The 17410-nt window shown below is 37.7% G+C and overlaps 1 pseudogene across 1 annotated transcript; it reads right to left on the bottom strand.

The window, feature by feature from the left end:
* Positions 1 to 3562: 3562 nt before the first annotated feature.
* LOC308416201 (retinoic acid receptor beta-like) lies at positions 3563 to 4492 on the bottom strand (annotated as a pseudogene). Its single transcript has one exon. The product of its transcript is annotated as a retinoic acid receptor beta-like (transcript).
* Between the last annotated feature and the right edge of the window lie 12918 nt (positions 4493 to 17410).

The following is a 17410-nucleotide window of genomic DNA, read 5'->3' on the forward strand; positions in this document are numbered from 1 at the left end:
TGCTTTGTTCAAGAGAATAAGAAAGGATCAAATTGCATTCTTCTGCATGCTGATTTCCACTTGAACCAGCACTATTTGTTGAGGATGCTGTCCTTTTTGCATTCAATGGTTTTAGCTCCTTTGTGAAAGATCAAGTGACCATAGGTGCGTGGGTTCATTTCTGGGTCTTCAATTCTGTTCTATAGATCTACCCGCCTGTCTCTGTAAAAACACCATGGTTTTTTTTTTTAATCATAATTGATCTGTAATACAGCTTGAGGTTAGTGATGGAGATTCCTCTGGAAGTTCTTTTATTGTTGAGAATAGTTTTCACTATCGGGGTGTTTTTGTCATTACAAATAAATTTGCAAATTAGTCTTTCTAACTCTGTAAAGAATTGAGTTGGAATTTTGATAGGGATTGCATTGAATATGTAGATTACTTTGGAAAGATGGCCATTTTTACTATGTTAATTTTTCTAATCCATGAGCATGAAACATCTTTCCATCTAGTGAGATCTTCTTTAATTTCTTTCTTCAGAAACTTGAAGTTCTTGTCATACAGATTTTTCACTTGCTTGGATAGGGTCACACCAAGGTATTTCATATTGTTTGTGACTATTGGGAAGGTTGTCTGACCCATACAGCAGGTCCAGTTATTCAGAGTCCTGAAAAGGCGCTACCTGAGGGTCAAAGGGTTGGAGAGAGAAAGAAGACCAAGCAAGGGTCTGTTGTCAAGGTCTCATTTAATTGACAAAGGTTCTTTCTTTTATACAAGGGGATGGAATTTAGGGTGTGCACACAGCTGGAGGTATCTTGTCAGTTATTAGCTAGAAGATTTAGGGCTTAACTGCTTTCACGGGACATCTGGGCACCACCAATTGCAGAGCCCCGAAATTCACAATCATTAACGGAGTTGTAACTTATCTTGTGTAGGCACCAAGGCCCTGGGAAAAGTCCATGCTCTCACGTAGGGGGAATGGGGTGAGGAGATCATCTGGCAGGGATATCTGGTGGTTGCTCAGGCTAGAGCAGTTTGTGGTTGGGGGGAGGGGATCATTCCATGGTTTTTCTCAGGGTCTTCCTATGCTGCCAACATATCGGGAGAGGCTTTTGTCAAACAATATCATGACTTTATGGCAGTCATCCTAGAACTGAGTATCTATGGCTATACAGCCCAGAGTCATGTAGCCACTCTGAGCTATACAGTCACAAGGATGGCCAGGCCCAAATCCAATACGGCTCCCTATATCTCCCCCCTTTTTTTTTTTTAAAAAAAGGCTGCTACGGCCTCTGGGGAGAAACTGGGCAAAGGAGTATTTGATCGTCCTGTAATACAGGATGTAGCCGTCTCTGTATTAGGACTGACCTCTGGAACCCAAGCCTTACCCATCATAGGATTACCTTGTCGTCCTCAAGGCTCCGTGTCTTAGGTTGGTCAGGGGCTATAGGAAGTTGCCCGTCAGTGAGTATGACTACCTTGGGTCAGTTTATCATTCCTCCCAAGAATCCAGGGGCGAAAGAGTAAGGTCTGAATGACATTACTTTAGGAAATTATGGAAGTTGAGCCTCTCCCGATATGTGACTATCCATGTAAAGCTTAAAAGTTACGCAACTCTATTGGTACTTAGCATGACTGGAAATGGCTTCTTACTCTCAGACTTTGAAGCACTTCTCTAATAACTTGAATAGCATAAAGAATATCAATCCATTGTTCTAAATGCCTATCTAAATCCCCTTGAGTATTGAGAAACTTAGTAACCTTTTAACAAAATTAGCTGTCTAAACTCCTGTCAAGACAATTGCAGAAGCAGATAATATTAGCTATTAATACAATTAAGGCTACTATGCCTACAATAATCAAGCCCAATACTCTCTTGCTTCTGTATAAAGCCTGACTAACTTCTAGTTTCTGCAAACTTTCTTTTAGAATATCATGGTCTTATAATACTCACTGGCAATAGAACAAAAGCTGGTTCATAAACTTCCATTACAGACATATCACAATTCAACATTAACACAATTGGAAAGTGTACAATACAACTTACAATAAGTATCAATAAAGAAACAATTTTTAACATGACCAAATAATAAAAGATTAGGAGCTTAAATACATGTCCTAACATTTAAAGTCTGGATTTAGTCCCAATTTTATCCAATGTAGATATAGCTTCACATGGCAATTATGAATTTTTAAATGTCTTTAAAAATGTCCAGAATCTGTCCTCCCAATGAAGACTATTATTTCTAATATTAGGTTAATTTCTAAACCAGTCCATGCTTGAGTCAGAAGAACTGGTCTCATTAAAATTAAGAGAAAAGTCATTATAACCTTTTTTGGTAATTGACTAAATTTTTTTTAAATAAATATATTTATTCTTTGCCAGGAGACTCCATGGAAAAAGGTAAACATTATATGAACATAGAAAGCACTGTTAAACCATCTCAATGTACAAACAGAGCCGGTGGTACATCACAGACTTTTGCTAATATATCAAAGACAAACCAAAAAATTCCACTAGTGCTTACATGGAACTCAGAACCCAACACTTGAGTCTGTCAACCACTCACTTGCCCTCCCACTGCTGTCAGTCTTCATCATAGTGATTGAACAAGGCCAGAGGAGGCCACTGCCCATACCGTCAAGCGTCAAGACCGGGGGAAATCCCAGAAGCAGGCCTGAGTCAGAAGGACACTGGGCTACTAGGGCCCAGATAGCAGACTAGCCTATTGATTATCCTGGGATATTTCTCCAATGGCTTGTGAACAGGTAAACAAACTTACTAACACTGGACAGTGTTTTTGCCTTGGATACTATCATGACTGTAAAAATGCTTCATTTTTCCATTCAGTAGTTGTGTCATTAAAGAATAAACCACTTTTAATTTAAAGTGACATTAACAATTGAACAATGACATTGGAGTAACTGAACTGGCAGTTACACTGATACAGAATTCTCTTCTGCTAGTGCAGTGAAGTAGTATGCTCTATCTGGGTAACATAAAAGAAAGAATGCAGCCTGATAGCATCAAAAAGCAAAAAGAAGCTTCCACACTACTTAAACCAGTGTCTTTAGTCTTATCCTGTACTGTACAAAGGTCCTGGTTCCTTACCGTGAGGCCTTGTTATTCATGAAAGTGAGATGTACAGTGGACATACAGTGTTCTGCTCCATAACTTGGGTGTCTTGGTTATTGAGTATGAAAGACAAAAGAAAGCACCAACCTACAGTATAGAAAGAACAGAGCCGTACTTCTGTATGTACAAAGTGTTCAGAAACTTAACCAGGGCTAAATCATCTCAACTGGGTCTTTGCCATGCATCTTGACTGTTCAGAGAGGAAATTAGAAGCTTTAAACTAGATTCTGGTGACATGAAATGGCTGATTTTCAGAATTGGAAAAGTTTGTATTTCTAGGCAAGTTACACAGTAAGGAATATATATTGATACATATGAAAACTTCTTGGTCCTTTTTGAGTTTAACATATTTCAGTTCAAAAACTAAGCAGCAGTAAAAATGTTTTCCTTGCATTTTCAGTCTGGAACTGAAGGTCCTGGGGAATGTCTGCAATGGCTGGAAATGTCTCACTGCAGCAGTGGTGACTGACTGACTCCACTGTTCTCCACTGAGCTGGGGGACACGCTGGGACTGTGTTCTGCTGTATTGCCACTTGAATTTGGGGTCAAGGGTTCATGTCCTTCAGAATTCTCCAGCATTTCCTGGATGAGAAGTGGCATTGATCCAGGAATCTCCATTTTCAACGTAATTACACGTTCTGCACCTTTGGCGCTGATGCTGCAGAGATCTGTGATTTTAATTAAGATCTTTGGAAACATGTGGGGCTTGCTGGGCCGTCGTTTTCTAATGTAAATCTTTAGTGCTTCCAGCAGTGTTTCTTGGAGCTTGTCTACTTTTGTTGGTTCCTCAACGTCCTGGCGGTCTCCACAGATTAAGCAGATGGCACAGAGAAGGTCTGTTTCTGTGTCATCCATTTCCAAAGGCAGGAGCTGGTTGGCAAAGGTGAACACAAGGTCAGTCAGAGGACCGAAGCCAGCATTGTGCATCTGAGTTCGACTTAGTGTAAGGCCATCAGAGAAAGTCATGGTGTCTTGCTCCGGGGTATACCTGGTACAAATTCTGAGAATCAAGATGTCCAAGGAGGCGGCCTTGAGCAGGGTGATCTGGTCTGCGATGGTCAGGCCTGTGAAGCCCGGCAGACGCTTGGCAAACTCCACGATCTTAATAATGCACTTGGTGGCCAGCTCAATGAATTTGTCCCAGAAGCCCAAGTCCAATCGGACCAGGTGGTCAGCGCTGGAATTCGTGGTGTATTTTCCCAGCTGACAGAGTGAGGGAAAGGTCTCCTGGTGGGCTTTCCGGATCTTCTCCGTGAGATCATCCAGCTCTGCGGTCATCTCCTAGCTCTCTGTGCATTCCTATTTCGAAGGCTCCTTCTTTTTCTTGTTCCTGTCATTCCTGACAGCTGCGTCTAGCTGGTCCTTGGGAAGCTCCATGTTGCCATGACCTTTAATCTCTGTCCCCTAATTTTTTTTTTAAATCAGTTTTTACAGTCCCCATGTTTTCTGTCCCACAAGGTCTAAAAACTTGAGGCAAAGCTGCTTGTCCAATCCGGGTTAAAGGCAAACAAAGGTCGGTCAGGAACAGATGTGGATACCAGTATGTGGATCCTTTCATTTTACTTGGGCATAAGTTTTCTCAGTTACAACTTATAAGGATGCCATAGACATTTTTTGACATCTAAATTTTAAAATTACTTAAAATAGAAAGGTGTATGATTTAAATATATGTGGGTGTAACTCTCCCCTTTTAATTTATAAAAATATTGTTTTAAAGTTTTACAGTATTTGTAAAATGAATTATAATGAATTTTAATAATATAGGTAATATTAACTTGTCAACAAAGCATCTCAAATGCTTGACTGTAATAGCTAATTCCATTATCAGTTATAGTCTGATTTGGAGCACCAACCATAGGAAAATAACATAGGCCATGAAAAATTATATCTTTAGTTGTTTTTTTTTTTTTTTGTTAAAGTAATTGTAACTAGAAAGCTTGAAGAGGTGTTAATATTTAAAAAAAATATTTGCCATAGTTGGTTAGAATTAAGTCTTTGAGGATTAACATAAGAGACTGAGGATATTTAGGACAAATCTTTATAATTTGCCGTGTACATTTTCTAGAAATATGAAAATTGTTGTCTCAGGCCATTACTATTTTGATGGTAAAAAATCAGATTATAATCTACCTGGTATAAAAATTTGTGGTGGCATTGACTTTGTTAAGGGATCCAGGCAACCTAGTATCTCTTAAATATCTAAGTATGGGATAGTATGTTCTTTTAAATTAAGTTGTATTTGTATAAGCAATTGTAAAGCTCAAGAATTAGCAGTATCTAAAAATGAAACAATTTTAAGCAATTGCAAACTATAAGCTATGTATATATTGGCTATCAGTATATAAATTTAAAGTTTAACTAATTTTTTAACTTTTAAAAACAATGGTTACAGCACATAATCCAATAATCTCTGCTGTAGCAAGGGGAAACACAAGAGAATGAACATTTGATTCAATTATATATATTTTTTATAGATGAACCATCTATAAATATAGCAATTGCATTGTCTATAGGCTGTATGCATAAATTTACAGAAAAATAAAAAAGCATGCATTAGGGAAATGATTAACAACTGGTCTTTTGGATAATGATTATCAGTTGTCAATTTTGCCTGACAAAGTTTGCACATGCAATAGGCCAAATATAAGTACTTAGGAATAACCTATTTAATTGTTTTGTAATAAGGAATAGATATTCTTTTAGGTTAAGACATTATCTTTTAAATATATATATATATATATATATATATATATATATATATATATATATATATATATATATATATATAAACATATATATATATATATATCTTTATGATTTTATCATGCAATTCTGTTTTAACACAGCAAAGGTTTCATAACAGGAGGTTAAAAGATGAATTTACATTAATGGTTTCTTTTGCCAAAAGGACTGCTGTAGGTATGATGCAAAAAATACTAACAGCCAATAATTGGTTATACTCTATAAAATATCTGCTGTTAACTAACTGCTTTCTCTATATTCTCTGCAAAACTTTTCACCTCTCAGTTAACTGCAGAGAGACTAGAATTTGCAACTTTGGAGAACAGCAAACTAAGTTCTAATGTGGTGAGCTTAAGGAGAGGTTTTTGGTCAGCCAACATCTGATGAATTTTGAAAAGTAAATTATCTTTATGAATTTTCTGTGCCACAATCTGGCTAGGAAAACTGATAACCCAATTATTTGGCATGTAAACATTGAGGGTTTTAAGTTTCAGCCTTTTGCCATTGAGGCAGCAGTAAAATAATAAAAGACCATCAGCCATTCTCTGAGGCAAAGGTTTCCAAAGACACCCATTGTCTCAAGGGGCTCTTCAAAACCACAAGAAGACAAGCCATATGCAAAGGAATAATATGGAAATGATCTTTGAAAATCTATGATAACTCTTTGCAATGGCAACTGAAGCAATAAACCAGGCTGTAAATTCCACAGCCTCAACCCTTCACACAGCTGAAATAATTCTTACCTGTTTGATTCTTACTTAATGGGGCCAGCTTGCACTAGCTACTGAGTGGCCAAAATTTTTTTCTGAGGCTGATTACGCCATATATGAACATTACATTTTAAAATATTTTTTTCTGAATGGTGTGCAGGCTTGCCAATTAAAAATATCTTAGATCAGTTTTTCCTTTCTAGGGGTAATTGCAGTGAGCTTTAATTTAGTCTTTATTTTAATTTCCCAGACCTTGATTATGCAGGTAAACACAGTTAAACATTTGTTGTGTAACATAGTTACCCAGTCTATATAAAAGGACTCCCATAAGGCTAACTCAGATCTTTCAGCTTTTATAGCTTGCACACAATATAAGCATTTGAAAGGCCAAGTCTTCTTCCAGTAGGAAGAGCCTGCATCCCCATTTTTACCAAAAGCATTCTAGCATTAGCAGCTATTAACACTTTCTCAGACATTTTAATTTGCCTATCAATGAACTCTTGAAAAAGTTTAGAAAGCAAAACTTATCCCCTAAACAATCTAGTCTCTCCAAAATCAAAACATAGTGTGTATCGGAGCACATCAACTTCATGCTACGAAGTTTGGCTGCTAGTTTCCTGCACACAAACACACTGCAGTGCAGCAATACTGTCTTAAATCTTATTTTATTACATATACTATAACCCAATTCACAGGTATCCTAGAAACCTGTTTCCTTGGGTTAGTTTATGCCACGTGTTCTTGTTTAGAGTGACATTAACAAAGTTACTAGTTTAAAAAAAATGTTACTAATATTGCAATTTTTGAATCATACCCAATTACTTATAAGCAAATAATTTACCACCAAGAAATGCAGAGCGTATTTATACCTTTTAAAATCAGTCAAAAACAGACATGAAGTATCCACACATCTTATATATTTAAACTAGTTAATTTTTTGCTTTTTTAAGATGTAATTTTAAGAGATGGGAACATTGCCACCTTTTGAGCTCCACAAACACAGATTTTTCTAGGAGAAGCAATGGAACTTCTTGAAGTGAATGAGCTGCCTACACCCTTTCTAGGAGCAGCCTAAAAATCAGCTTCCAGCAAGTCTTTAACTGAGCTAAACTATTTTAGGTGTAGGGCCCTAAATGCCTGTGTTTTTTTGTTTTTTTTTTTTTTTTTTAATCTTTAATTTTAACCTCTTAGACTTGAGTTAAAGCTGAATCAAGAGACAAACACCTAACATTCTCTTTTGAACAAGAAACACGAGTAACATTTAAACAAAGAAAACATGGACATAAACTGACACTCATTGATGGACAGACAGCTTGGTGTGCCAAGAGACAAACACACAAGAGAAGAGAACTACATGTGTTGAAGGGACACTGATATTTTTCGAAGGGACCCAGAACCAGTACTAGACATTTTTTCCAGTGTGAACTAGAAAGACAGGACATATCCTGAAACAGTTTACCTTTTTTTATTTTTTGTCAAGGTGATAAACGAGGGCCAGCAGGGGTAGACTGGCAGGACTAGTGCTGTGTGAGTCTCTGAGGGCAGGCAGATGGTGCTACCTCTCCCCAGGCAGTAGCAGCAGCAGCAGCCTCCTGTGAGAGTCTCTGAGTGCAGGCAGGTGGCAGAGGGCTGGATGTGGCTGCCCCTCCCCTGGCAGCCCCAGTGTTGGCAGCCTCTTCAAAAGAACTCTCCAATGAGGGATCTTTGTCAAATTGTCTTTTTAGAAGTGGGAAAGCCAAAAGGGGTTCCTGCAGTGCCTCTAAAGAGCAGGGAACCTCTGCTGTTCAGGGAAGGGAAAGGTACAAAGATCGAGCTGTGTCTTTGGGGCAAACATCATCGGGCATGGGGATCACCACGGAGGGCCAGGGCGAGGTACGGACTCAGGGTCCTGTTTTTGCAAACTATTGAATTCTCATTTCACCTTATTCCATGTTGTGGGGCGCATATCTTGTCCATGGCTTACGACCCATGGACGAACTTCTTACACGAAATGAAAAAAATTTAAATAATTCTTTTTTTCTTAACTCTTATTCTTCTCTCCCTTAGTGAATGCTTGATTTCTCCTATGAAACAAGCTTCCTAAAACAATTTCTTCCCCATGACAATTGGACGACAATTTATTGGGGGGCCCTGTCTTACCTCCCTCTCCAGTGACGCATGAGCGATGCGGCCTAAAGTGTCCTCAATTTTTCCGCGGATCTCCTGTCTCTGTAGTCCTGTAGTTGGCCGTGCTTTGGGGGGTGCCTGTTCAGGCACCACATGACCCGTCCAGCATGTACAGTTATTCATTGTCCCGAAGAGGCGCTACCTGAGGTTCAAGAGGGTGGAGATGGAAAGGAGACCAAGCAAGGTTCTGTTGTCAAGGTCTCATTTAATTGATGCAGGTTCTTTCTTTTATACAAGGGGATGGAATGCAGGGTGAGCACACGGACAGAAGTATCTTGTCAGTTGTTAGCTAAAAGATTTAGGGCTTAACTGCCTTCACAGGACATCTGGGCACCAACAATTGCGGAGCCCCAAAATTCACAGTCATTAGCGGAGTTGTAACTTATCTTGTGTAGGCACCAAGACCCTGGGAAAAGTCCATGCTCTCACGTAGGGAGAATGGGGTGAGGAGATCATCTGGCAGGGATATCTCGTGTTTGCTCAGGCTAGAGCAGTTTGTGATTGAGGGGAGGGGGACATTCTGTGGTTGTTCTCGGAGTCTTCCTGTGCCATCAACATATTGGGAGAGGCTTTTGTCAAATAATCTCATGATTTTATGGCAGTCATCCTAGAGGTGAGTAGCCACTCTGTACTATACAGTCACAAGAACGGCCAGGCCCAAATCCAATACGGCTCCCTACAGTTATCATTTTCCTAATTTTTTTCTCAGGCTTTTTATCCTTTGAATAGAGGAAAGCTACCTATTGCTTGTTAATTTTATGTCCAGTCACTTTGCTGAAGGTGTTTATCAGCTGTAGGAATTCTCTGGTGTTTTTTTGGGGTCACTTATGTATACTATCATATCATCTGCAAATAGTGATATTTTGACTTCTTCCTTTCTAATTTTATCCCTTTGATTTCCTTTTGCTGTCCAATTTTTCTGGCCAGGACTTCTGCACTCTATTGAACAGGTAGGGGAGAGTAGGCAGCCTTGTTTAGTTTCTGATTTTAGTGGGACTGCCTCCATTTAGTTTGATGTTGGCTACTGGTTTGCTGTATATTGTTTTTACTATGTTGAGGTATGGGCCTTAGATTCCTGAGGTTTCCAAAACTTTTAACATGATGGGGATTGAATTTTTTTCAAATGCTTTCTCAGTATCAAATGAGATGATCATGTGGTTTCTTTTTTCTTTTGAGTTTGTTCATATAGTAGATTACTTTGAAGGATGTCCATATATCGAACAATCCCTGAATTAAGGAATGATCATTGTGGTGTGTTTTGGGATTCAGTTTGCAAGAATTTTATTGAGTATTCTTGCTTCGATGTTAGCCATTTGGCTTGTGTCACAGAAAAGACACCGAAGTTTATGTTCTTCAGTATTTTTAAGAATTTAAAATTAAAGGTAGCCACAGTGGTACCTAATCCCAACTTTTGGGAGATGCACTAGGAGAATAGTATTTTCAAGGGAAGGGTAGAGAGCAGGGAAAACCTGATTTGAAGAAGTACACAACCTCTATTGAAACCAGAATCTAAATGCCAGGATTATGAAATGCCTCATTTGAGTGAACTTGTTTCTTAAAGGAAGTATTTTCATCGCTGTCTTAGAAAACCAGTCTTTTTATAATAGTAAGAACTTCATCTGTTTTTACTACACTGCATTATAATTCCAAAGAAATTTGCAAGTCTTTCTCATTGGTTTCCTTGTGGTATAATTATAAAACCACAAGCATTTTAAAAAAAAAAACATTCTTTAGAAAAACATTAACTAGATGAAAGACATATAGTCCAGTCGGAATGATCTAGACATTGGATTTACCCCAGTTACTTCTGTTCCCTGTTTTGTCAGATAAAAAACACTGGGATTATTTTACAAAAGACCCTGATGAGGCAAAACAGAGTCTAGTCATCTGGATTTCTTTTCTGGAATTAGTCTTTCTTGGTTACAATTATCTGCTTACACAGTATGCATTGGGAAGGGTAATTGTAGGCATACATTTATATTTTATATGTATATCAGTTTTTTAAGTTTTCTAGCGCTTTTATTACCTGTTCAATGTTTTCAGAAAAATTTGAGACTTAGTGATTTGTGTCAGTAGATAATAGCGTAAATTCCGGAACTTGTTGAATCATTGTTTCATTGTCTATGGTTAGTTTCTTAAACATACCTTTGTAGCAGTTTGCTTTTACGTTCTGTATTTGTATTACTAAAATGATAGAAGATTTAAAAATTTCTAGAAAGCAAGAAATGTGTGGCTGAAGGAAGTATACAGTACTTCTCACATGTTAAACACTAAGCAAATACTTAGTGAACATCTGACAAAATTGAAAAAAAAATCCAGATGTGCATGTTTGGTAGTGTTTCTAAGTCCCTTGGTTGCTCAGTCTGGTGGGTAGAGTCTATGTCAGCTGCTTGTTTTAGCAATCTGTGTCTAAATTTTGACCTTAGTCGGCACTTGTTCTTTGTAAGAAGCAGGAAACTAATTTCCTTTCTTTCCATCACTGTCTGGTCATACATGGTTTTTCAACAGAGTATTTTCTTTGTTTACCTAATTATCTGCATCTTTGTAGCCACTGGACTTATATAATATTTAATATCTTTTTATAATTCATATCTCCTTCATTTTAGTTCTGGTGCACCAGAAGCCAAATATTAGAGGAAATGTTTAAGTTACACTTGTTACTGAAAACTAACAAAACATGATTTTCCTTTCCTTAGAAACAGTGGTTATAATACCTTGATACTGTATTATTGCCTTAACTTTATGACATTCATTTTTATGAATAACTTAAGATTTTTTTTACCCCCTTTGGATCCTCTAAGAATATTTGCTATACATTAAATGACTAGATCATATTTTAGTAAGTTTATAGCCAATCCTGTGTCTAGAAATTGTTTTCCCATGCCTTTCTTCTACATTTCCCAATATCTCATTCTATGGATCATTATTAGACATAGCACCAAAATTAAATGTCGTAGAAGAATCAGTTTACAAGTTAGTATCTTTGACTTCTACATACTAGCTTTATAAAAATCAGATTTAATATTTTGACTTTTAATGTTAGATGAGGCAACTTTAGTGCTTTTTGGAAACTGATTTCTTGTTCCTTATATTCAAAAATTAGGTCAATGTAACCAGGGCATATGATCCATCTGTGATTTTTTTGTGAGCTGTTTATGTCATTCAGACTTATCTGACCTCTGCACGTGGTTGGGGCCTTCTACCCCTTCCTAGATTCCCAGGATGCAGATGTTTTCTATCCTGTTAGCAACTTTCCTTTTCATTCCACCAAGCAACATTTTAAAACTGTATTAGTCATAGACTTATTCTCAGTGATTCCTTTTTCACTGTCTTGTGTCCTGGCCTCTGATTCTAACCATTCTTTCACATTCTCTCTTTATGTGCCTGTCTCATTTATCCCCCAGTGAGGACAGTTTACCCCTGCATTTCAATGAATCTCACATGGAGTAGCTCACTCCTCTGGTGGAGAACCCCTCCACCGTGGAACACAGCTAGCCCAGTGAAGAGGAAAATTATGGTGCTGCCTCTCAGGGGAGGGCACTGGAGTTACATGGACCATGCTCAGTTAATTTACTTTCAAGGTGAACTTTGTGTAATTTCCAAATGAGACTCTTACTTTAAAAGTCCTTCAAATATGAAGGTCATGTGACTTCCTTTTAAAGCTTAATTCATGGTTGTAATTTGGAATATAGTATATTTTGACCCTTGATTTTGTTTAGTGGTTTTCTCTGTTGGTCTATTACTGACAGTCCTTAATTTGTTACAGATTAGATGTGGACTGTTGGAGAAACATTGGCTAATCTGCTCACTTCCTGTCTTGAGTTTGTAAGAATGTGACATATACATTGTACCAAAAGCCACAGCTATGGGTGCTAGGATCTGAAAATAATTGTAGAGGTTGTGTATTACGTAAAGGTGTCAATGTTTATTGGTCAGATAGGGAACAGTTGTTGTTGGGGTTTGTCTGGTAATGCTTGTATTTAAATGCTTCCCAGGGTTTCAAGAGTTTCCCCTGAAGAGCAGACCCTCAAGTATCCCAGGTGACGCTGTGTGAACCTTGCTGGTAAAACTGGTCAGTACATGAATAGAGTGTGTGATTGGGCAGTAGAGTGAGAAAGGTGGGACTTAAGGAAAGAGTGGAAGGTCTCAAGAGAGAGGAAATGGGGAACAAGGGAGAAGGAAGCCACCATGTGAGGAGATGGACTCTGAGCACGTGACCTGGAAAAACAGTATGTAACAAGGGACATTATGGCTGGGAAATAGGTTAGTATAGCTCTAAACCTGCCCAATCTAGGCTTATAGCTTGTTAGTAAAATGCCTGGATTGTGCGTGTTCTATATGGGCTACCCGAAGTGTTTAATTCCTTTTACAATTAGTGCCCATGACCCTGAGATTAAGATTCTCATGCTCAACTGACTGAAGCTAGATATTGTATTGTGTTTTTTCTGGTGGTGCAGTATTAACTTGGTGGTTTTTCATAGAGCATTGAGTCTCTTAAGTGAAAAAGATGTAGTGTGTAGGTTTTTTTTGTTTGTTGTTGTATTTAGCTGTATGCTATTGCAGTGTACTCAGAATAGCTTTGTTTGGAATCAGCTAAAGTGATAGGCTTGGGTCTTGTTCAACTAACAGTGTTGTTTGTAGAGACATGACTGAGATTTATTTTAGGACTGTAGTATGTTTTTAAATGTAGTAGGAAAAGTTGTATAAAAGCACACATTATCTTTAACCTAATAGTATTATTCAAAGACAATGACTGAAATTTTACTTTAATATACTTTTCAATTATTAGTCGATCTCTTTATGGTTCAGGTGTCATGTACCAGTTGACTCTGGAGGCCGGGCACTTTTATACATCTGGGTGAGATTGCAAATTTGGTTTGGATATTATAAATGTCAGTAAGCTTTTTTTCTATTGAAACAGGGATTGTGTTCTGTAAAGTACTTACTACTGATTATAATTGAACTCAGGTTTTTAGCTGAAGGTGCAAGTCTTTCATGACAAGTACAAAATAATACTGTTAGATTGTTTTTTACCTGTGTATAAAAGAAAAACCTTGAGTTTTAAGATGAAGTGTCATGGTATATAAAAATATTTACATAATGTGCATATATGTGTGTGCATGTATAGATGGATATGGTGTCTAGATAAGATTATCTTGTTACACCAGCTTAATTTCTGGATATGAAGAACAAAAAAATAAAGTTTCTAATGGTGATCAATAAGACATTGTTTAATAAAATGGCTGGCAGAAACTTGAAATTTCTGTAACATATTAGTTTTAAGTTCTATAGAAAGTTTTCTAGAAAATAAAAATAAATTATGTTAAGAAACGTCTTTCCTGTTTTTCCTATTACAATGAGCTGCATAGTTCTCCTACGTTCAGTTCTCTTACCACTTTCATTCTTGCCTACACCAGGGACTGTGTTACAAAGCCAAAGGATGGTTTACATTTATTAGAACAGGATATTTTTTGAGTTTTTGATATGTTTTTATCTGACTATTGCTGAAGAAAAAAAAGCAATTTTATTAGATTTTGTACTAAATATAAAAGTAATGGCAATTCATAAGGTGCTTGGAACATAAACATTTGCTAATGAAAATAATAGAAACTGCATTTCTTTGATAAAATTTAAGGATATAACAATGATCACATCTTATTTTAATGCAGACATACCAGATTCATCAGTAAGGGAGAATCCAGATTCTAGACAAAACATTTGAATTGTTTCGTTCAAAAGCTGAAATTGCTTTTTGTAGTTAGAAAGGTAGGTATAGAGAAGCTAAGTAAATTCTAATTCTTAACGGATAGTCAATTTTAATATATCTTTAGAGAGATTAAGTTTTGCAGGTCAATTCTATGATTTTAACATATTAAATGCATATTATGAAAGAAAATATATTTAGCCTGAGTCTTTCATTTATACTACCATGTACATAATTTTAAGTAACATAATAGCTCTTAATGGTAGATTCTCCAGTTAAAATACAATTAATAATAATAACAATAATAACAATAATTACAATAACAATAGCTTTATTGTGAAAATGTACAATCATTTATGTATCCTTTTCTCTGTTGAAGAACATCTGAATTCTTTCCAGCTTCTGGCTATTATAAATAAGGATGCTACAAACATGGTGGAACATATGGCCTTGTGAGATGTTGGAGTATTTATTGGGTATATACCCAGGAGTGGTATAGCTGGGTGCTCAGGTGGTACTATGTACAATATTATGAGGAACCACCAGACTTATTTCCAGAGTGGTTGTACCAGCGTACAACTCCACCCACAATTGAGCATTGTTTTTCTTTCTCCACATCCTCACCAGCATCTGCTATCACCTGAGTTTTTGATCTTATCCATTTTGACTTGTGTGAGTTGTTTTGATTTGCATTTCCCTGATGACTAGAGATGTTGAGCATTTCTTTAGGTGCTTCTCAGCCATTTGATATTCCTCAGTTGAAAGTTATTTGTTTAGCTTTGTACCCAATTTTAATAGGTTTCTTTGATTCTCTAGAGTCCAACTCCATAAGTTTATATATATATGATACTAGCTCTCTATCAGATGTAGGACTGGTAAAGATCTTTTCCCAATCTGTTGGTTGCCGTTTTGTCCTCTTGACAGTGTCTTTAGCCTTACAGAAATTTTGCAATTGCATGGGGTCCCATTTATTGATTCTTGATCTTAGAGAATAAGCTATTGGTGTTTTGTTTAGGAAGTTTTTCCCTGTGCCTATATGTTATAAGCTCTTCCCTACTTTCTCTTCTAATAATTTCAGTGTACGTGGTTTTATGTGTAGGTCTTTGATCCACTTGGACTTGAGCTTTGTACACGGAGTGAAGAAAGGATCAGTTTTATTTTTTTGCAGGCTGACTCTCACTTGAACCAGCACCATTTGTTGAAGAGGCTGTCTTTTTTTCTTTGAATTTTTTTAGCTCTTTTGTCAAAGAACAAGTGACGATAGGTGTTTGGGTTCATTTTTTGGGTCTTCAATTCTATTCCATTGACCTACCTTTTGGTCTCTGTACCAATACCGTGCAGTTTTTAATCACAATTGATCTGTAATACACTTTGAGGTCAGGAATGGTGATTCACCTGGAAGATTTTTTATTGATGAGAATAGTTTTTGCTATCCTGTTTTTTTATTTTTTTTGTTATTCCACGTTTTTTTGTAAATTGCTGTTTCCAACTCTATGAAGAATTGAGATGGAATTTTGATGGGGATTGCGTTGAATCTGGAGATTGCTTTAGGAAAGATGGCTATTTTTACACTGTTGATCCTTCCAATCAATGAGCACGGGAGTTCTTTTCATCTTCTGAAGTCTTCTTCAACTTCCCTCTTCAGAGACTTGAAATTCTTGTTGTACAGATCATTCATTTGCTTGGTTAGGGTAACACCAAGATATTTTATATTCTTTGTTACTTTTGGGAAGGGTGTAGATTCTCTAATTTCTTTCTCATCCTTTTTATCCTTTGAGTAAAGGAAGGCTACTGATTTGTTTGAGTTAATTTTATATCCAGATACTTTGCTGAATTGTTTATCAGCTGTAGGAGTTATCTGGTGGAATTTTTGGAATCACATAAGTTTACTATTTATAATATAGTGATATTTTGACTTCTTCCTTTCTGATTTGTATCCCTTTGACTTGGGGGTCTTACATTTTTGGTGCATTGGCAGGGAACAGCGCTTCACCCAGACCCACAATTAGCGAGATCAGAGGTTCGCTCAAGCAGGTCTGTTTATTTTGTATATTTGTATATTTTCTGTCTTCTGTTGTTGTAGGCAGCCATGCCTGAGAACCATGCTTAAGAAAGTGACTGCACAGCAGCCACCTTAGAACTGGTCAATGCTGTACTTACACCCCCACTTGTGTGAGCCTGACCTTTCCGAGGAATACCACTATGAGGTTCTGCAGTGATTAGCTGCTAGCCGGCAAGATAAGATATCCTGAAACACATACCTGACTGTTAACCTGTAACTTGCAGGACAACACTCTTCCTGTCACATAGATGCTGTAAAAATTCAACTGCACCTTGCTACCTCCTTTTTGCCCAGCCCATATAAGCTGTAAGCATCAAAGCCTCAATAAAGCCTTGACACCATTTGTCACGCGCCCACGCTTCCCGCCGCTAGGAACAGGCGTGCAACAAAACAAACAGCTTCTTTTGCGGATATCCTTTATTGAACAGCACTTTGAGCAGGGGGCTTCTTGAGCAGGAAACTTCTCTCTGAGCCTGGAACTCCCTAGGGAGTCCCACTGTCTAGGTGACCTATCATGCGCAGTCCCCCACGAGAGGCCTCTCTGTCCAGTCTCTGTCCATGCGGGACCTCCCGCAATCTCTTTTACCGAGTCTCTCTCCACGTGGCACCTCTCCGCCATCCATCCACGTGGGGTCTCCCGCAATCTCCCCACTGTCTTACTCTTCTCCCCACGTGGGGGAGAAAATGCACTGCTATATATGCCTCAGAGACTTGTGTTGCTACCTGATTGGTGCATCCTCCTGTAGCTCAATCACGTGCCCCGGGGGTGGGCTGTGACTATGTGGTTGCCAAGCAACACGAGGAGAAAGGTTTTTGTAGGCTGAACAATGGGCAGGAAGCTGGCACCATCTATTGGCGCCAACGGCTTCCTACAACCATTCATACTGTCTCTGTTTCATTCTTTGCGCGCT

This window comes from Micromys minutus (assembly GCF_963924665.1).
Source record: "Micromys minutus genome assembly, contig: SCAFFOLD_145, whole genome shotgun sequence".
NCBI lineage: Eukaryota > Metazoa > Chordata > Mammalia > Rodentia > Muridae > Micromys > Micromys minutus.